Below are 20,612 nucleotides of genomic sequence, written 5' to 3' on the forward strand. Positions count from 1 at the left end.
CCTTTGTAGGAGCTGCTGTTCAGCAGGGAACACTCTCCAGCATGGTGTGGAGGTTGAGAGCCCAGAGGCCAGAACCAGATGCTGGCTTCACCATCTACTATTTCAATGATATTGAACAAGCTCTTTAACTTCTCTGTGCCTCAGTTTCCTATCTGTAAAATGAAGATGATAGGCATACCTACTGTATTAGTCCATTTTCACACTGCTGATAAAGATACACCCAAGACTGGGTAATTTATAAAGAAAATGTTTAATGGACTTACAGTTCCACATGACTGGGGAGGCCTCACAATCATGGTGGAAGGAGAAAGACACATCTTACATGGCAGCAGGCAAGAGAATGAGAGACAAGTGAAAGGGGTTTCCCCTTACAAAACTCTCAGATCTTGTGAGAGTTAGTCACTGCCGTGAGAACAGTATGGGGGAAACTGCCTCCATGATTCAATTGTCTCTCACTGGGTTCCTCCCCCAGCACATGGGAATTATGGGAGATTTGGGTGAGGACACAGCCAAATCGTATCACCTACCTTACTGGGTTGTTTCTGAGTCCTGGTGAATTAATTCAGTGAAGTGTTTAGACAGGCGCCTGCCACAGTAAGTGTTTGCTGTTATTATTATCACCTCTCCCAAATGCTTCACCTGGCTGGGCTCTGTTCATGAGCCAGCATGCAATATCTTGCAGTATCTCACTGTAGACTCCCCTAACCATCATTTCTCCAAGGCTGGGTGAGATGTCTTCCTCTACGCTTCTGCAGACAGCCTTGCAAACATTAGTCTTTTGTGTTCTTTCCTAGATCTTGAGCCCTTCAGGGGCTGAGGTTGAGTCTGGTACATGTATTCCTGTATCTGGTACCCAGGCCAGAAATTGGCATAGAAGAGGGGCCAGGAAAGGGATGAAGGATCCTGCAGCATGGCCTGGGAATGCAGGACTTCAACGACAATGAAGAAGCAATACTGCCAAGAGGTGAGGTACCACTGGCATCACTTAGGCCCATGCCATTCTGCCCACATCCCCTTGGAGGTACAGAATGGAGCATCCCCCTCCTATCTGGGCTAGGCAGGGAGTGGAGGTGTGATGAGGCCTTGCCAGCTGCTTCATGGTGGGAATATATTCAAATCCAGCCTCACCTGGCTATCCCCCATGTAAACAAATGGCATCTTCCAGACAGAGTCCTTGAGCAGGGAAGATGCCTTGAAACCCATCTCAGGGAGGCAGTGTAACGTAATGGTGAGAACACAGGCTCCAGAGCTGGGGCCTGGGGTTCAAATGTATTACCTCCCTGTGCCTCTGTTTCTTCAACTGAAAAATGGAGTGGCATGATCTTGCTCACTGCATCCTCAACGTCCCAGGCTAAAGTGATCCTCCTGCCTCAGCCTCCCAAGTAGCTGGGACTAGAAGTGCACACCATCATCCCCAGCTTATTTTATTTTTATTATTTTTATTTATTTTATTTTATTTTTTTTTTTGTTTGAGACGGAGTCTCGCTCTGTCCTCCAGGCTGGAGTGCAGTGGCCGGATCTCAGCTCACTGCAAGCTCCGCCTCCCGGGTTTACACCATTCTCCTGCCTCAGCCTCCCGAGTAGCTGGGACTACAGGCGCCCACCACCTTGCCCGGCTAGTTTTTTGTATTTTTAGTAGAGACGGGGTTTCACCGTGTTAGCCAGGATGGTCCCGATCTCCTGACCTCGTGATCCACCCGTCTCGGCCTCCCAAAGTGCTGGGATTACAGGCTTGAGCCACCGCGCCCGGCCTATTTTTATTTTTTTTAATAAAGAGGAGGTCTCACAATGTTGCCCAGGCTGGTCTAAAATTCCTGGCCTCAAGCCATCCTCCCACCCAGGCCTCCCAAAGTCTTGGGATTACAGGCGTGAGCCACCACACCTGGCCCCGTTCTGTTTTTTTGTGGTGGCCTTCCAAAGGAATTGGAACTCTGCATGATGGTGACTCATCCCTTTGTCCCTCCCCAGTGGTGAGATAGATCGGACCTGCTTGCTAAGGTGCTGTGTGGGAAAGCTGTGGTGAGTGCGTAGATGCATTGGCTGCCCCCTCCTCTGTGTTGTTTTAGTGCCATCTCCACTCCTGTCCCATTATGCTGTGATTATGTGTTTCGCTGTCCGTCTCTTTCGCTGGGTTGTGAGTCCTGAGACTTGGTAGTGTGTTAATTGAGGGTATGGCCAGTGTGCCATGTGCCACCCTTCTTAGGTCATTATCATTAGCTCTCATCCACTGAATGACTATGTGTCCTGTGCCTGATGTGTGTTAAGTCTTCATTACCATTCTGCAATGACAAAAGTGAGGCACAGAGAGGTGAAGCGGCTTGCCTGAGGTCACACAGCTTGAAAATGGTGAAGTTTGAAGACAATCCAGTCTGATTCTAAAGCCCCTGCTCTTTCTACTATGCCATGCTGGTCCAATGCCTGCTGTAGTGTTTGATACATAGCAGGCACATGGGAATGAATTGATGTGTGTTGAATGCACAGATTTGGTGTGTCAGACACTGAGAATAGAAAGAGGACTAGGGCACAGATGAGTGGTTTTATAGTTCAATAGGCTTGAATGTGTTGGCCGTCCAGAAGCTCCCAGAATCCTGTGGGACACTTATTTCAGGAGGATGCCGTGGTACACTGTCTTGGTTGCTTGCCACAAAGCTATCACCATCTTTTCTCTTTGATAGCAGAACTTCCCTGCCTGTCTAGTTCTGGCTAATGGGTGTAAGGGGAAATCAGCTGGGGAGGGAGCTTCCTCCTTCATAAGAGAGGAAAGAGAGGAACAAGTCAGGGGAACATCTGCGTCTTGCAAGCCCCTATGTACTGGCTTTAACATGGCCATAGGGAGAATCCTATCCCTGAACTGTGGCTGCAATCTTGTGATCCTGAGATAAAGGTCAGAGAATTGCAAAGGCCATCTGTGCCCTGATAATCAGTGTACCACTGATCTAGACCTAAAACATCTCGCCTCTAGACTTCCGAGAAAATACATGACCATGAATGAGAAAAATGCATCTTGGTGGGTTTCAGCCACTGTTAGCTGGGGATTGTCACTTGCAGCTGAAAGCATTCCCAACAGATATAGAAGTTGATTGCAAGTGGGAAGAGCAGGGAACCTGGCATCAGAAGACCCGGCTGGGACATTCATCTCTGTCGTGGAACCAGCAGGACTCTTTCTGGACTAGTCACTAACTGATGTGCAGCTCAGTTTCCTGATATGTGAGACAGGGCTTCCCCCGGGGCCGAAGTGAGATGTAGGGGGCATTTCTAACCCCAGGATCTCCTTGTTCAACACAAGAGAAAGCTCGTTGGTTATTCTCTGACAAACACTTAGTGTGGACAGAGAATCCTCTCCAACATGTAAGGTGAATCATGTAGAGGGGTTATTGAAAAGTAAAAGGCCCCATGAAAGCCACAGCTGGTGCCTTCTTCCTGGGGCAGAGCTGGATAGGGGAGTCATTAGTCATGGAGGCCACAGGTAGCATGACTGCACTGGAGCTCAGAGGAGCCAAGGGCTTGGGTGGAAGGACAAGGTTAAAAGTCAAGTTAGGAGACACGTAAGAAACAGTGGAAAGGTAAGGATTTGGAGGACAGGCCGGAAGGTCAAAAGCAGAAAAGCAAAAGGTTAGAAATGGGTAAAGGCAGTGGTTCTCAAAGTGTGGTCCCCAAGGTGCCGTATCAGCATCAACTGGGAACATGCTAGGAATGCAGGTCCTTGGGACACCCAGACGTGCTGGACCAGAAACCCTGAGGCTGGGGCCCAGCAGTCTGCATTTTAACAGGCTTTCCAGGTGATTCTGATGCACACTAAAGTTTGGGAACAACTAGGATTGCTCAAACTTGGCCTAGGAACAATAGGTAGGTACCCAAGAGTCCCCTTGGCAAAGTACCTGACCTCTGCTGGGGAAATGCAAGGGAGAGATTTCAGGGATCTATATCAAGACATTTGTGGAAGGTATTAATAAGTTCATATGTAGAATGAGGGCACAGAAAGCTTCACATTCCTGCTTTCTTTTTGCTTTGCAGGGAGCTGAGCCTTAGGTTTTGTGACAGAATTTGAGGCAGTGAATGCTGACCCAGCTTTATAAGAAAAAATAGGAGAAAGGTGTGTGTGTGTGTGTGTGTGTGTGTGTGTGTAGAGGTAGCTGGAGGAACCTGCTGACATCCTGCCACAGCTTGAGGCAGACCTTAATTGGGATCCATTTCTCTTTTTCCCAAGCTGCTGACTCAGCTCATGGAGAAGCAACACGCTGACAACAGCTAGCAGTCTGGGCAACATTGTGGCCTGCTCTTGTTGTGGCAAGGACTCTGCATGGGGCATCAATGCCAGCTGAGCAGCCTGCCCACAGAAGGATGAAGCAGACGGAGCATCTTAGCTGAGGGCCAGGTCCCTGACCCTGCTCTGGAACTCCGGAATGCCAGTGTCTCCACTATGGCATGAGAGGCTCTCCCGGGAGCTCATTTAGCAGTGATGTGCTTGAACGAGTAAGCCCTTAAACACTGGCTGCTCTGGATGCTTCGTTTCCCAGGTGGGTCTGTCCTATTGGAGGGATGAGGAAGCAGTTCCATTTAGGCTGCAAATGGCTCCAATTAGCTTCCTTCTGTCTGTCTTCATTTATAGTGTATGAGATGTGGGAGGCAGAGGTACTTCTCTGGTTGCTGGGTCTCTGCTTCTTCCCCTCCACCCTCCATCCTTACCTTTCCATGAAGAATATCTGTATTCACTTCAGTCTAGCTCATCAAATAGCTTTCTCACCAGCCTCTCCATCGTCATGGCGACTGCATCAGCATGGACCCCTGTGACTGTTGTGATGCCTCCTGCGTGGTCTCGCTGTGTCTTGTCCTCAGGGCTGCTGACTTATCCAATAGGCACAGTAGGCACAGTACCTATGGCCCATGATACTTTTAGGGGAACCTATGAAGATATTTTAAAATCAGAAGAAAAACTAAACTATACTTTTAGGTCAATAAAAATGTTTTAACATGTAATACTAACATTTTCACCTTTACAGCAGATACCACAGATTTAAAATGATTTTTGTGTCTCTATTATACATGTAACAGCATATTTTTTATATATGCATAAAAATTTTCAATAAATAGTATAGTACTGTAAAAAAATAGATTTACCTTTATATCAACACATGATAAAATATAATTTCTAGTGTTTTTATGGAGGAAGGAGCCCATGAAGGCACAGTGCCAAAAGGCCCATGAAGTCATAATGTGGCCCTGCCATCTTCTTCCAATTCATCTGTTACTCGATGCTAGGCTTTAAAAATACAAGCCTAACTATGGCCTTTGGTGTTTGTAGTATGATGAGAAGAATGGCCTGAACTGACCACAGCAGCAGACTCTGGGCTGGCTGGACAGTAAACTAGCGAAGACTGAGTTCTCTCTGTCCCACTCTTTCCAGTGAAGGAGCTGTACTGAAGCTCAGCTCCCCATAGGACTGAAGACTTTCTCTTCCTTGGTGAAGAGGCTACAATATCCCCTGGGCACTGAAGTCTCCAAGTATTGGACAGCTGGTATTCCCAGGAAACTCCTGCAGGATGCTAGTCGCTTGTATCCGGTCACTCGGTGCCAAGTGGTCTGTTGTATCCCCCATGAATAAAGTTGCTCTCAAAATGGCACTTTAGAAAGTGGCAATAGGGAGGATATCTCCACTGGAATGGCACACCCACCTTTACCTATTCAAAGTGGTATGGAATTTGTTCTAAACTCTGGTGCACAACAGGCAGAGGTCAGAAGGGTTCTACCTTGCAGGATGCTCCTAGTCCTGAGTCCCCAGTGCTCACAGGATGAAATTTGAGATCCTTAGCCTGTCTCCCCAGTGTCTCCATGATCTGTCCTTGGCTATTTCTCCAGCTCCCCGCACCCCTCCTTGCCTATTTACTTATCATTCCTGAATACGCATGCTGTTTTAGGTTCCTGATGTTTTTCACATGCTTGTCTCCTTGTCTAGAATGTCTTTCTTCCATCTTTCTCCTTGATCCTGTACAGAGGGGAACTTCTATTCACCCGTCAAAACTCCATTAAAGTATCACCTCCTCACTGAAGGCCTCCTGGATTCTTATAATCCTTATTCCAAGATATATATGAGTATGAGTTAAGAAAAAATTGATTTGTTTTACATTTTCATGTTCCATCCCCAATTCCAGGAAGCAGAGGCCATTATTATTTATGTCTTATTAGAAAGACAAGATGGAAGAAAGGAAGGAAGGAAAGAAGGAAAGGAGGGAGGGAAGGAGGGAGGGAGGAAAGGAAGGAAAGAAGGAAGGAAGGAAGGAAGGAAGGAAGGAAGGAAGGAAAGAGATTCCTCTTTACCTACTATTGTGAATTCATGGATATTAATATGTGTCCCACATCCTTTCATAAAATACGAAAATTTAAAAATTACTAATGAAGCTGAAGTTCTTCAGTCCCTTTTCTAGTCCCAGTTCTCCTTCTTCATCCCTCAGAGGCAATCATAATCATTAATTTGTTTTCATGCTTTCTGTTTATGTTTTCCCATTTTTGCCATATGTATTTGTACTTACAGACAATATGTAGTGGCTTTTGTGTGACTGAACATGTTACATAAATGATTCACTATGTTATCAACCATCTGCAATTTGCCTTATTATCCCAATACTCTGTGTGAGTTTGATCTATGTTGATACTCACAGATCTAGTTCATTCATTTTAATAGCTGTATAATATTCCATTATATGAATATAACACATTAAAAACTATTTCCATGTGGAAGAACATTTAGGTCATTGCCTTTTCTTTTCAGTTACGGTCACTGCTACACATAGAATTTTCTAGGTCTATATATAGACCCAACAGTAGACATGCTAGATCATAGAATAGTTGCATGCTAAACTTCGATAGTTATTACAAAACTATTTTCCAGGGTGATTTTCCCAATTATAGCCTCAACAGCATGTGTGAGTCTGACTGGACAAGGATGGTGGGAATGATTTTTTTTTTTTTTTTTTTTTGGCCAATGTGATCTGTGTGAAAGATAATTCAATTAAAAAATTTTATTTCCCAACTTAGTATTTAAGTTTCGTTTTTAACATATATTTGTCAATCATTAGGGTTTTCTTTTATACATCTTTTGTGTTTTCTTTTACATAGTTTTAAAAAATTGGGCTGTCACCTTTCTTTCTCTTTCTTTTCTTTTCTTCCTTCTTTCCTTCCTTCCTTCCTTCCTTCCTTCCTTCCTTCCTTCCTTCCTTCCTTCCTTCCCCTTCCTTCTTCTCCTTCCTTCCTTCCTTCCTTCCTTCCTTCCTTCCTTCCTTCCTTCCTTCCCTCCCTCCCTCCCTCCCTCCCTCCCTCCTGCTTCCTTCCTTCCTTCCTTCCTTCCTTCCTTCCTTCCTTCCTTCCTTCCTTCCTTCCTTCCTTCCTTCCTTCCTTCCTTCCTTCCTTCTCTCGGACAGAGTCTCACTCTGTCACCCAGGCTGGAGTGCAGTGGCACGATCTCGCCTCACTGCAACCTCCAACTCCCAGGTTCAAGCGATTCTCTTGCCTGCCTCAGCTGCCTAAGTAGCTGGGATTACAGGTTCCTGCCACCATGACTGGCTAATTTTAGTATTTTTAGTAGAGACAAGGTTTCACCATGTTGGCCAGGCTAGTCTCGAACTCCTGACCTCAGGTGTTCTACCTGCTGTGGCTTCCCAAAGTGCTGGGATTACAGGTGTGAGCCACTGCACCCAGCCATTTGTCATTTTATTTTTGAGTTATAGAAGTACTGTACTGTGTATTCTGAGTACTATTTCTATACTGTTGCAACTATCTTTTTCAAATATATTGTACTTTTACTTTGTTTTATAATGGTTTTAGCATACAGAAATTTTAGTATTTGATGTAGTAAAATGGACAGGGTTTTCCATTATAATGAGTATCTTGCTATTTGTTTAGGAAATCTTTCCCTAACTCCATACCAGAAAGATACTCAGCTACATTTCCTTATAATAGTTTTAAAGTTTTGTTTGATTTATCTGGAATTTATTTTTATGTGTGGTATGAGGTGGAGATCTAGTTAAAAATGTCCCTCATAGAGATTCCGTAAAGAGCTAAAAGTAGAATTACTGTTTGATCCAGCAATCCCCTACTAGGTATCTACTCAAAGGAAAAGAAGTCATTATATGAAAAAAGACAAATGCACACCCATGTTTATAGCAGCACAATTCGCAATTGCAAAGATTTGGAACCAACCTAAGTGCACATTAGCCAATGAGTGGATAAAGAAGATGTGGTGTATATATGCCATGGAATACTACTCAGCCATAAAAAGGAATGAAACAATGTGTTTTACAACAACTTGGATGAGGCCGGAGGCCATTATTCCAAGTGATGTAACTCAGGAATGGAAAACCAAACATCGTATGTTCTCACTTGTAAGTGGGAGCTAAGCTATGAGGATGCAAAGGCATAAGAGTGATATAATGAGCTTTGGAGCTTTGAGGGGGTAGGGTGGGAGCAGGGTGAGGGATAGAAGACTACATATTGGGTACACTGCTTGGCTGATGGGTGCATCAAAACCTCAGAAATTGCCACTAAAGAACTTATCTATGTAACCAAAACCCCACCTGTACCCCAAAAAGATTGAAATAAAAAATGTCCCTCATAGAGGTAGCTAATTGTCTGACACTGTTTATTGAATAATCATTCTTTTCTTGATGATACATAAAGCCACCTCCAACATACACCAAGTCCTCATAAATACACAGAGCTCTCTAGTCTGTTCCACTGATAGATTTGTCTATTCTGCATACCGCCTTCATTATTTTAATCTCACACGGCTTTATAGTTCATCTTTATGTCTAGCTGGGAAAGTTCTTTCTCCTTATTCTTTTGTCTTGACTCTTCTTTGTTCTCAAGTACTTCAGATTAATGTTAGAATCAGTTTGTCAAGCTCTATGAAAAGCTCCATTGGGATTTGGATTGGAATTGCAATGAATTTATAGATTAATTTGGGGGAGAACTGACATCTGTATAATATTGAGTCTTCCCATGCATGAATGTGTTATATTTCTCCATTTTTTTTCAGGTCTTCTATGTCCTTCGGTAACTTTTCATAATTTTCTCTATAAAGGTCTTTCATATCTTTCATTGGATTTATTTCCAAGTAACTTACAGTTTTTCTTGCTTTTATGATTGGGAACTTTCTCTCAGTTACATATTCTAATTGATTATTGTGGGCTTATAGGAACATGATTGAGCTTGTATCCAGAAATGAAGCTAACTATCTTACCTTGCTAGTCATAATTGTCTACAGAATATCTGAGATTTTCCATACAAATGATCTTCAGATAAACCAACAATGATTTCTTTTTAAAAAAATTCCTTACATGACATTTTCTTGCTTTATGTTGCGAACTGGGGTCTTTAGTACAATGCTGCATAAAAAGGTGTAGCAGCAAACCACCATGGCACATGTATGCCTATGTAACAAACCTGCATGTTCTGCACATGTATTCCATAACTTAAAGTAAAACAAAATAAAATAAAGAATAAAAAAGGTGTAGCAGGAACACTTATTTTATTTCTGACTTTAATTATAATATGTTTACAGTTGTACCATTTCATATAATGTTTGTTTTAGGTCTTTGGCAAATACACTACGAATTAAGGAAGTTTCCTCCATTTTAGTTTACTTTTTTTTTTTTTTTTAATAACAGCTTGTTGAGATAAAACTCACATACCACCAAATCCACTATTTTAAAGTGTATAATTCAGTGGCTTTTAGTATATTCACAGAGTTGTGCAACCATCACCACTATCTAATCTTAGGACATTTTTTATTAACCTAAAAGGAGACCCCCGACATTCCTCCTCTCCAACCCCTGGTAACCACTAATCTACTTTCTCTCTTTATGGACTTACGTATTCTGGATATTTCATAGAAATGAAATTATATAATATATGTGCTCTTTTGTGACTGGCTTCTTTCGCTTATAATGTGTTCAAGTTTCATTTATATTGTAGTATGTATCAGTATTTTATTCTTTTTTATGGACAAATAATATTCCATCATATGGATATATCACATTTTGCTTATCCATGTTGAGGGACATTTGGAGATGTTCCCACTTAACTACTGTAAGTACTGTATGAGAGTAAAGTATGAGAATTTGTGTATAAGTTTTTGTGTGAATAGATCTTTTCAGTTCTCTTAGGTATATACCTGGAGTGGAAATCTGAGTCATACGGTCACTCTATGTTAACTTTTTAAGAACTGCTAAACTGATTGGCAAAGTGACTGCACCATTTCACATTCCCACCAGCAGTGTATAAGCTTTCTAACTTCTCCACATTTGTGCCAATCCTTGTTATCGTCTTTTAAAAAATTATATCCATCCTGTTGGGGGTGTGACATGGTATTTTTTTATTTTGATTTGCATTTCCCTTATGACTACGATGTTGAGCATCTTTTTATGTGCTTATTGGCCAATTGTATATCTCCTTTAGAGAAACATCTATGCAAATCTTTTTTCATTAAGAAATCTGGTCATTTGTCTTTTCACTGTTGAGTAGTAAGAGTTCTTTATATGTCTGTACATAAGTTCCTTATCAGCTGTATGATTTGGAAATATATTCTCCTATTCTGCAAATTTTCTTTGCATTTTTTTGATGCTGCCCTTTGATGCACAAAAGTTTTAATTTTGATGAAGTCGAGTTTACGTATTTTTTTCTGTGCTTTAGATATGATATGCATATAAGTAAACCATTGCCTAATCCAAGGTCATAAAAGTTTTACACTTATTTTTTTCTAAGTGTTTCATAGTTTTAGATTTTACATTTAAGCCTTTGACCACTTTTGAGTTAATTTTTTTGTATGGTGGAATCCAAATTCATTTTTTTACATGTGAATATTAAGCACCATATGTTGAAAATGCTAATATTCCCAATTGAATTATCTTGTCTTCCTTTTCAAAACTCAATTGACTATAAATGCTTATTTCTGAACTCTGAATTCTATTCCATTGATTGATGTGTCTGTTTTTATATGTCTGTCTTGATTACTGTAGCTTTGTAGTAAGCATTGAAATTGGGAAAGCTGAGTCCCTCAACTTTATTCTTCTTTATCAAGGTTGTTTTGGCTATTTGGGATCTCTTGTATTTTCATATGAATTGTAGGACCAGCTTGTCAATTTCTGCAAAAAAGGCAGCTGGGATTGGAATAGGAATTGTTTTGATTCTGTCGATGAGTTTGGAGAGTATTGCCAATTTAACAATATTAAGTATTTCAATCCATGAACATGAGATGCTTTTCCATTGATTTAGGTCTTTAATTCATTTCAACTATGGTTCATAGCTTTCAATGTACAAGTCTTGCAGTTCTTTTGTTTAATTTATTTCTAAGCATTTTATTCTTTCTGGTGTTATTGCAAGTGGAATTGTTTTTGTAATTTTATTTGTGTCTTTGAATCTAAAATGCGTCTCTTGCAGACAGCATAGAGTTGAATCATTTTTAAAAAGTCATTTGGCCAATATCTGCCTTTTGATTGGAGTGTTTAATCTATCTGTGCCTAATGTAACTAATGATTAGGATTTACATCTCCCATCTTACTATTTGTTTTCTATATGTCTTATATTTTTTTGTTTCTCTATTTCTCCATTAATGCCTTCTTTTGTATCAAGCAAATATTTTCTAGCACACCATTTTCATTCCTTTTATTTTTTAGTTATTTTCTCATTAGTTCCTCTGGATGTTACAATTACCATCTTAAATTAAAACAATCTAGTTTGGGTTAATACCAACTTAGACAATATAGTCATGAACTGCATAACATTTTGGTTGATGATGGACCTCATATATGATGTGGTCCCATAAGATTATAATAGGGCTGAAAAATTTCTATTGCCTAGTGAGGTCATAGCCATTGTAAGGTCATATCACAATGCATTACTTACATATTTGTGGTGATGCTGGTATATGACTGTGCTGCCAGTCATTGATGCAAGTATATCACATACAATTATGTGTAGCATGTAATGTTTCATAATGATAATAAATGACTATGTTACTAGTTTATATATTACTATACTATATATTTTATGATTATTTTAGAGTGTACTCTTTCTATTTACTAAAAAAAGTTAACTGCTAAACAGCCCCAGGCAGATCATTCAGGAGATATTCCTGAAGAAGACACTGTTATCATAAGAGATGACAGTTCCATGTATGTTATTGAAGACCTTCCAGTGAGACAAGATGTAGAGGTGGAAGACAGTGATATTGATGATCCTGACCCATTGTAGGCTTAGGCTAAGAGTGTGTTTGTCTTCATTTTTTGCAAAAAAAGTTTAAAACGTAAAAAAAAAATGTAAAAAACAGAAATAAGCTTATAGAATAAGGATATAAAAAAATTTTTATGCATCTGTACAATGTGTTTGCATTTGGTTTACAAGAGTCAAAAAGCTAAAATAATTTACAATTTATAAAATAAAAAAGTTACAGTAAGCTAAGGTTAGTTTATCATTGAAGAAAGAAATTTAAAAAATAAATTTAGTGTAGCCTAAATGTATAGTGTTTATAAAGTCTACAGTAGTATATGGTTATGTTCTTGGCCTTCACATTCACTCACTACTCATTCATTAAGTCACCCAGAGAAACTTTCAGTCTTGCAAACTCCCATTCATTATAAGTGCCCTCTACAGGTGTACCTTTAAAAAAATCTTTTGGATTATATTTTTATTGAAACTTTTCTATATTTGGATACACAAATACTTATCATTGTGTTACAACTGTCCAGTATTCAGTGTAGTAACATGCTATACAGGTTTGTAGCCTAGGAGTAATAGGCTACATCATACAGCCTAAGCTGTAGTAGGCTACACTCTGTAGGTTTGTGTAAGTATACTCTACGATGTTTGCACAATGATTAAATCACCTAAAGACGTATTTCTCAAAAAGTTCCCCATTGTTAATCAATGCATAACTGAATACAAAACATTGCCCTGATATAGTTCTATGTAGGTTGATATAAAAATAATGGAGTTTTTTTCCCATTAAAGGTAATGGCAAAAATGGCAATTACTTTTGCACCAACCAATACTAGCTTCCTTCTCTTTCATGTTATTGTTGTCATATAAATTACATCCTTATATATTATAACATCTTTAACATAGTTTTTAAAAACATTGCTACATATAGTTAACTTTTAAATCAGGTAAGAGCAGAGATTTGTAAGAAACACATTTATAGTATCTTGTATATTTACTTACATGGTTACTTTTACCAGTTCTACTTGTTTCTTTCTGTGGATTTGAATTACCTGTCCAGTGTCCTCTCACTTCAGCCTGAAGGACCTCATTTAACATTTTTTGGTCTTCTAGCAGCAAATTCTGTTTTAATTTATCTGTAAATGGCTTAATTTCTTCTTCATTTTAAAAGGATACTTTTGCTGGATATAGAATTATTGGTTGACAGTTCTTTTTGTCATTATTTTCAATATGCCATCCCACTACCTTCTGGCATCCATGATTTCTGATGAGAAATCAGCTGTTAATCTTATTGATAATCCTTTAATCCCTTAATCCCTTGTATGTGATAAGTTGCTTCTTTCTTGCTACTTTCAAGATTCTCTCTTTGTCTCTCTCTCTTTTTTTTTTTTTTTTTGATGGAGTCTCACTTTGTTGCCCAGGCTGGAGTCCACCGGCATGATCTTGGCTCACTGCAACCCCCGCCTCCCAGGTTTGAGTAATTCTCCTGCCTTAGCTTCCTGAGTAGCTGGGACTATAGGTGCATGCCACCACATCTGGCTAATTTTTGTGTTTTTAGTAGAGACGGGGTTTCACCATGTCGGCCAGGATGGTCTTGATCTCCTGACCTTGTGATCCATCTGCCTTAGCCTCCCAAAGTGCTGGGATTATAGGTGTGAGCCTCTGCACCTGGCCTTGTCTATCTCTTTTGACTGTATTTGTCTAGGTGTGGATCTCTTTGGATTTATCCTCCTTGGGTTCACTGAGCTTCCAAATGCACAGATTACCATGGTTAAAAAAATTATATTTGGGACATTTTCTGCCATTATTTCTTCAAAGTTGTTTCTGCTGTTTATTGTCTCCTCTCTTGCTGAGAGTCACTATTCATATGTTGGTATGGTTGATTATGTCTCATAGGTCTCTGAGACTCTGTTTATTTATTGTTATTCATTTTACTTTCTGTTCCACAGAAAGCATAATCCAAATCTGTTACTGGGCTCTTCTAGTAATTTCTTCCTTTCTCTTTTAATTTTCAACTTCAAAATTTCTATTTTGTTCATCTTATAATTTCTATCTCTTTTTTGGTATTTTCTATTCATAAGACATTGTTCTCACACTTTCCTTAAATTCTTCATACATAATTTTATTTAATTCTTTGAATATATTTAATTTATAAGGTAGATTTAAAGGCTATTCCTAGTAAGTTCAATGTTTAGGTTTCTTTAAAGACAGTTTGGTTGCCTATTTCTCTGTGTATGAGCCATACTTTGCTGTTTCTTTGTGTGTCTTAATTTTTTTGTTGTTGAAAACTGGACATTTTTAATAATATAATGTGGCTACTCTAGAAATTGGATTACTTCCCCAGGGTTTGTGGCTATTGATGTTTCTTTTCCCCTGTATGTTTGTTTAGTGACATTTCTGGACTAACTGTACACAGTCTATATTCCTTGTCATGTGTGGCTGCTAAAATATCTTCCTGTTTAGCCTAGTGTCAAGCTAATGATTGGACAGAGTCCCTTAAATGTCTTGAACCAATAGGACTTCTGCCCTTTGTCAAGGGGCTCTGTGTGCACCTTCAATGTTCTGTCAGCTTACAACTCTGCTTTACTCTCACTTCCTGCTTGTGTAGGGTCACAGGTCATCCAGAGGTGAGAGATTAAGACCTTACTTGGTGTTTTCTGGGCATGTGTACAGCCATACACATGTTTGTGGCAGTCCAGATTCCCAGGAATATGTTGGAGGTTTTCAAAGTTCCGTATGAACATCTCATTTCCCAAACGTTAAGTTTTTGATCAGCTTCTTATTTCTTCCAACTGGTCTGTGATGTTAAATAATTTCCACCAATTTTTTTTGACAAATTCCCTGGGATATGGCTTTTTCCAGTTATCTAAATCTGTCTCAGGTTAAATAATGAGAAGATTTGAAAATATGGCTTTTTCAGGGAGCTGCCAGTTAGGTAAAATTGTGACACTTCCCTGGGGATGGGACTTTTTGAAGTGCTCCTAATATAAGCACAGTGGGATATGTTAACTACTTCTAACTATACTGTAGAGTTTAAAGGAAGAAAACAATAAACTCAGCATTCTGTATTCATGACTCTAGGCCACTTAAGGGAACCAGTAAACTTCTATGGCTGCTCTAAATGTAATTTCTCATCTCTGTTAGACATAGATCTAGCATAGTTGAAAATTAGTTGCATTGCTTGAAACTACAGTTTGCTGAACTACAATATAAGTTGAATTCATAGCCTTATAGGTCTCTTGAGTGACAGCTAGCACATGCATTAAAAGAGTGGGACTCAGTTCTAAAATTTAGATTTTTGGAGAGACTTTTAATGCCTGAAGCAATCCCCAGTTCACAGAGCCTCCCATGTCAACGAATCTTGCCTTGTTTGAAAATTCTGGGATGACCACTTTGCAAGAAGAAGCCATGTTTCCTCCTGACCACCTCCACTGCATCTAATCTATCTCTAGAGCTATGCTTAACGTTAGACTCAAGCATTGTACGCACCTAGTGATTTTTTTTTTTTTTTTTTGGAAATTCTTGTTAGCAGAAAATGAGGAGATAGGTGGGCATAGACTCAGAAGGTGTTAGACCAGGAATGGAAAAACATAATTTTATGTAACATTTCTGAATTAATCCTTGATTGATTCTTTGGGGGGATTTTCCAGAGAATCTGGATTCAATGTGCTAGCTTGAGCAGCTGGGAGTTCTTACTATTTGCTTGGGTGGCTGCCATGAACCACACCTCCCTGTATTTATTTCCTTGTGTAATTTCATCCATGTTGGATCAGGGCTGGCCTACCGACTTGCTTTAGCTAGTGGAATGCAGAAGAAGTGAAGTCCAGGAGGCTTCTGCTTTTGTGCTCTTGCGAGCCCTGAGCAGCCCATGTAAGAAGTCCAACTATCCTCCTGGAGAGGGAGATCATGTGGAGAGGTACAGGGTACCAGATATGTTAGTGAAGAGGTCAGCTTGGATGTTACAGCCCACAGAGTTGGCCTGTTTTGTTATCCACTGCCTTTGCTCAAATCTGAGGTTTCCCTTACAAGAGCTCAAATTGGGAGATCTGGGTTTGTTCTGATGAAGGTAGGTTCTTATATAACATACATACCATTGCCCAGATACTTCCATGAAAATCTGTGGATGGACCAGATTCCAGTGGCTGGGCAGGGGGATTCAGAGTTCCATGTGTCCATCAGACATCACCTGCCTTGGTGCAGTCTGGGCATGCTCAAAGCCCTGGCCTGCAGGAGAGCAATTATTATTATTAGTAGTAGTAGTATTAGTATTATTTTTTGAGACTAGAGTCTCACTCTGTTGCCAGGCTGGAGTGCAGTGGCACGATCTCGGCTTACTGCAATCTCCGCCTCCCGGATTCAAATGATTCTCGTGCCTCAGCCTCTCTAGTAGCTGGGATTATAGGTACGTGCCACCACACCCAGCTTTTTGTATTTTTAGTAGAGATGGGGTTTCACCATGTTTGCCAGGATGGTCTTGATCTCCTGACCTCATGATCCATCCGCCTCGAGCTCAAAAAGTGTTAGGATTACAGGCGTGAGCTATTGCGCCTGGCCAGGAGAGCAATTTCTTCTACCTCCTGGGCTGATGTTCTGTGACTGCTGCTCTCAATTACTCATCATGGTGAAGGAGAGCTTTGGAGGCAAAAGCACAGGGAACACCCCCTATTCCAGCCTGGTGTGGATATCCAAGTCATCAGCATAGAGAGCAAAAGGAGGAAACTAGAACTTCCTTTTTCATCACATTTCTGTTCTTGGATTTTTAGAGAGTAATGGAAAGAACTTGGTCTTTGGAATGGAAAGAGGTGGGCATTTGGTTCTGGTTTTGCTGCTTTCCAGCCAGAATGATCTTTGTGGTTGATTCCCCAGCACCCATTTCTTCACTGCCACTCAAGTGATTATCTAAGCTGAGGGATCATCCCCTTAGGCCCTCAAAATAGCTGAATGTGCAGAGGGATGGTCAGAACCCCTAGGATGGTCACTTTCAGAGAAGTGCAAAAATATTATTTATTGTGTGGGGAAGCACCTGCTTATACCATGCATGATAACCTTGCTGGCAACTAGCTTAGGAATGGACATGCAATTCAATCTTTAGTGAGGAAGGATTAAGGGGAAATCTGTGGTGGGGAGAGAGCAGGGCATAGCCAGGAAACATTGTCTATCTTCTAGAAAGGACATCCAGGCAAGAGATGACTCCTTTTCTTCTTTTGAATGTGTGTCTGGGTGTGATGCTTGCATGAGTCACTTAATATCCATAATTCCTACCTGTGGTGAGAGTTGAGATGGCACTTGGTGTGTAGCATTGACTCAAAAAGTTGTAGTGATTAGGCCGGGTGTGGTGGCTCATGCCTGTAATCCCAGCACTTTGGGAGGCTGAGGTGGGCAGATCACCAGGTCAGGAGATCGAGACCATCCTGGCTAACATGGTGAAACCTTGCCTCTACCAGCACTTTGGGAGGCTGAGGTGGGCAGATCACCAGGTCAGGAGATCGAGACCATCCTGGCTAACATGGTGAAACCTTGCCTCTACTAAAAATACAAAAAATTAGCCAGGCGTGGTGGTGGGCACCTGTAGTCCCAGCTACTCGGGAGCCTGAGGCAGGAGAATGGCGTGAACCCGGGAGAAGGAGCTTGCAGTGAGCCAAGATTGCGCCACTGCACTCCAGGCTGGGTGACAGAGCAAGACTCCATCTCAAGAAAATAAAAAAAAAGTTGTAGTGATTATTATTTCATTACTCTAGATAATACTACATAAACCCAAGTTCAGTATAATTCCTGCTTGAAAGTGATAGAACTCAGCTTCTGAGTACCTCATCTTCAAAGACAGCCACCATCAATTTCTCCCCTCCCTGTGTGAACATGCCTCTTCTCACATCGAGAAGTGGAGTTTATGCCTTTTCTTTGAATGTGGGTTGGTCTGCGACTGCTTTGAGTCACCAGAACCTAGTAGATGTGATGTTCTGGGACTTCTGAGGCTCGGTCTTAAGAGAACTGCCAGCTTCTCTTTCCTCCCTGCTATAGTTTGGATACAGTTTGTTTCATGTTGAAATTTGATAGTCCATGGTGGAGCTGGGGTGATTTTCACTCTATTAGTTCCCACAAGAACTGGTTCTTATAAAGAGCCTGGCACTTACCCTCCTCTTGCTTCCTCTTTCACCAGGTGAACTCTGCACATGCTGGTTCCCTTCCCCTCTTGCCATGAGTGGAAGCAGCCTGAGGCCCTCACCAGATGTCCAGTCTTGAACCTTCCAGCCAGCAGAACCATAAGCCAAATAAACCTCTTTTCTTTGTAAACTACCCAGCCTCAGATATTCCTTTATAGTAACACAAAATGGATGAAGATACTTCCTTTTGTAAAGTTTACTCTTGAGACACTCCCTTTTAGAATGCAGCTGTCCAGCTGTGAGAAGCCCGAGCCACATGGAGGGCCACGTGGAGGGGAGCCAAGGTGCACCAGCAGAGATCTCAGCTGATCAGCAGCATCGCCTATAAGTGAGCCAGCTCATATGATTCCGCTCAGAATAGGCCCCAGAGGACAGCAGCCCACCTGTGATTTTCCAATTTCCAGAAATGTGAGAGAAGATTAAATGGTGGTTGTTTTGAGCCACTAAATTTTGGGAGGATTTGTTATGCATAGATAACAAAAATAACTTCTTTTAGTGTGTTTTGGAATTTTGGCTTTTTACTGGGTTCCTATCAACTTCCCATCTCTCCCATCAGCAGAAGCAGTGAGTGTTATGGGTCATTGGCCATTGAGGTCCACTTTCTTTCTGTCTCAAATATCTGTCTCTTGAATTTCTTTATTGCAGAGTCCATATGCTGGAGCCACCTTAACCAATGTCCTAAACTTCTCTCCCTGAAATACTTGGGAGGCACTATTTGCTTTTTTTTTCCCCCACATCTGCAACAGATTTACTTATTTATTTATTTATTTTTATATTTTTGGGACGGAGTCTTGCTTTGTCGCCCAGGCTGGAGTACAATGGTGCCATCTCGGCTCACTGCACCCTCCATCTCCTGGGTTCAAGCAATTCTCCTGCCTCAGCCTCCCGAGTAGCTGGGATTACAGGCAGGTGCCACCACGCCCAGCTAATTTTTGTATTTTTTAGTACAGACAGGGTTTCACCACGTTGGTCAGGCTGGTCTCGAACTCCTGACCTCAGGTGATCCACCCGCCTGCTGGAGTTATAGGCGTGAACCACTACGGCCGGCCATGCTTTTAACCAGATTTGAACAGAAGAATGGCCACTTGGCCCAGGTAGAAGTAGATGAAGTTTTTGATTTCGTATGTCAGGTAACTACCGAAGTTCCTCCCCACGATGCAATGCCAGGTGGGATTGTACTTTTTGTCAAATTCCTTCTTAATGTGAGCCGCAATGTCCTTCTCTATGTTATATTCCTCCAGCTCCTGAGTAGCTCACTCCACCGAGTCCTGTTGCATCTCTTCCAACATGTCCGTATTTTTGACCATGGCCTTTTGGCGGCACATGGTTACCGGGGAGAAGTGGGCTGGCCAACTGCAACAGTCTGCTGGGGGAGATGCTAGCATCGCTCAGGCGGGGCTGGAGCTGCCATGGCTACTGAAGCTGTGACGCATCTAACGGGAGGCACTATTTGTGCCACAGGAAGAACATCAGATTTGAAGTCTCAAGGCTCAAGTTTAAGACCTAGCTATTTTACTTACCACTGATGGAACCTTGGGCAAGGGCCTTAATTTTCTGAGTCTCACTTTTTTTTTTTCATCTGTAAACTAAGGGTGGTCATATTAACTTCCTCACGGAAGAGTGGAATGCTGCAAATGAGAGCATGTGTGAAGGCACTTCGAAAACGGTCAAGTACTCTCTCCATATGGCAATTGCCCTTATTTTGCCTCATCATACAATGAGGAGCAGTGCATGAGCTCATCCACCAATGATCCCTCTTTTATAACCTCTTGTTCTGGGAAACAAGATCACTGAGGGGAAGCAAGTATTGTCACTGTTGTTTTCACCTACCCCATCATCGTCACCATCCCATCATGATAATTGTCATCATCACTGTTATTGTTGTTATTGTCATCATCGTCACAGACCATTTCCTGAACATCTACCAAACTATACCCTTGTCATAGACTTGCACAGCAATCTTTCAGGTTGTGCTGATTATCAACCCTCTTTTACAGGTGAGGAAACTGAGAATAGTCTTGGATCATCCACTTGCTCAAGATCATACAGAAGAAACTTTGGCTCGCTGGAAAATTTAAAACCAGATAAAAAGGATGTTTGTTGTTGCATCCATGTTTCTCTTTTCCCTATCAACCTCAGAGAACTAACGTCTCCTCTGACATGACTCTGGGGTATTTGGGAAGTCAACAAACATTATCAAGCTGCACTCCAAACACCAATGACGCGAATGACACTTTTTTTTTT

General features: G+C 41.2%; 1 long non-coding RNA gene and 1 pseudogene across 1 annotated transcript; one reads left to right on the plus strand and one right to left on the minus strand.

Moving 5' to 3' along the window:
• Positions 1 to 205: 205 nt before the first annotated feature.
• Positions 206 to 19,110, plus strand: LOC139364152 (uncharacterized). Its single transcript, XR_011625447.1, has 3 exons — positions 206 to 964; positions 4,208 to 4,517; positions 18,365 to 19,110. It is a non-coding gene; the product is annotated as an uncharacterized lncRNA (long non-coding RNA).
• Positions 19,111 to 19,423: 313 nt separating this feature from the next.
• On the minus strand, positions 19,424 to 19,722 carry LOC139364151 (dynein light chain 1, cytoplasmic-like; annotated as a pseudogene).
• Between the last annotated feature and the right edge of the window lie 890 nt (positions 19,723 to 20,612).

The sequence above is a fragment of the Macaca nemestrina genome, chromosome 1 (assembly GCF_043159975.1).
Source record: "Macaca nemestrina isolate mMacNem1 chromosome 1, mMacNem.hap1, whole genome shotgun sequence".
NCBI lineage: Eukaryota > Metazoa > Chordata > Mammalia > Primates > Cercopithecidae > Macaca > Macaca nemestrina.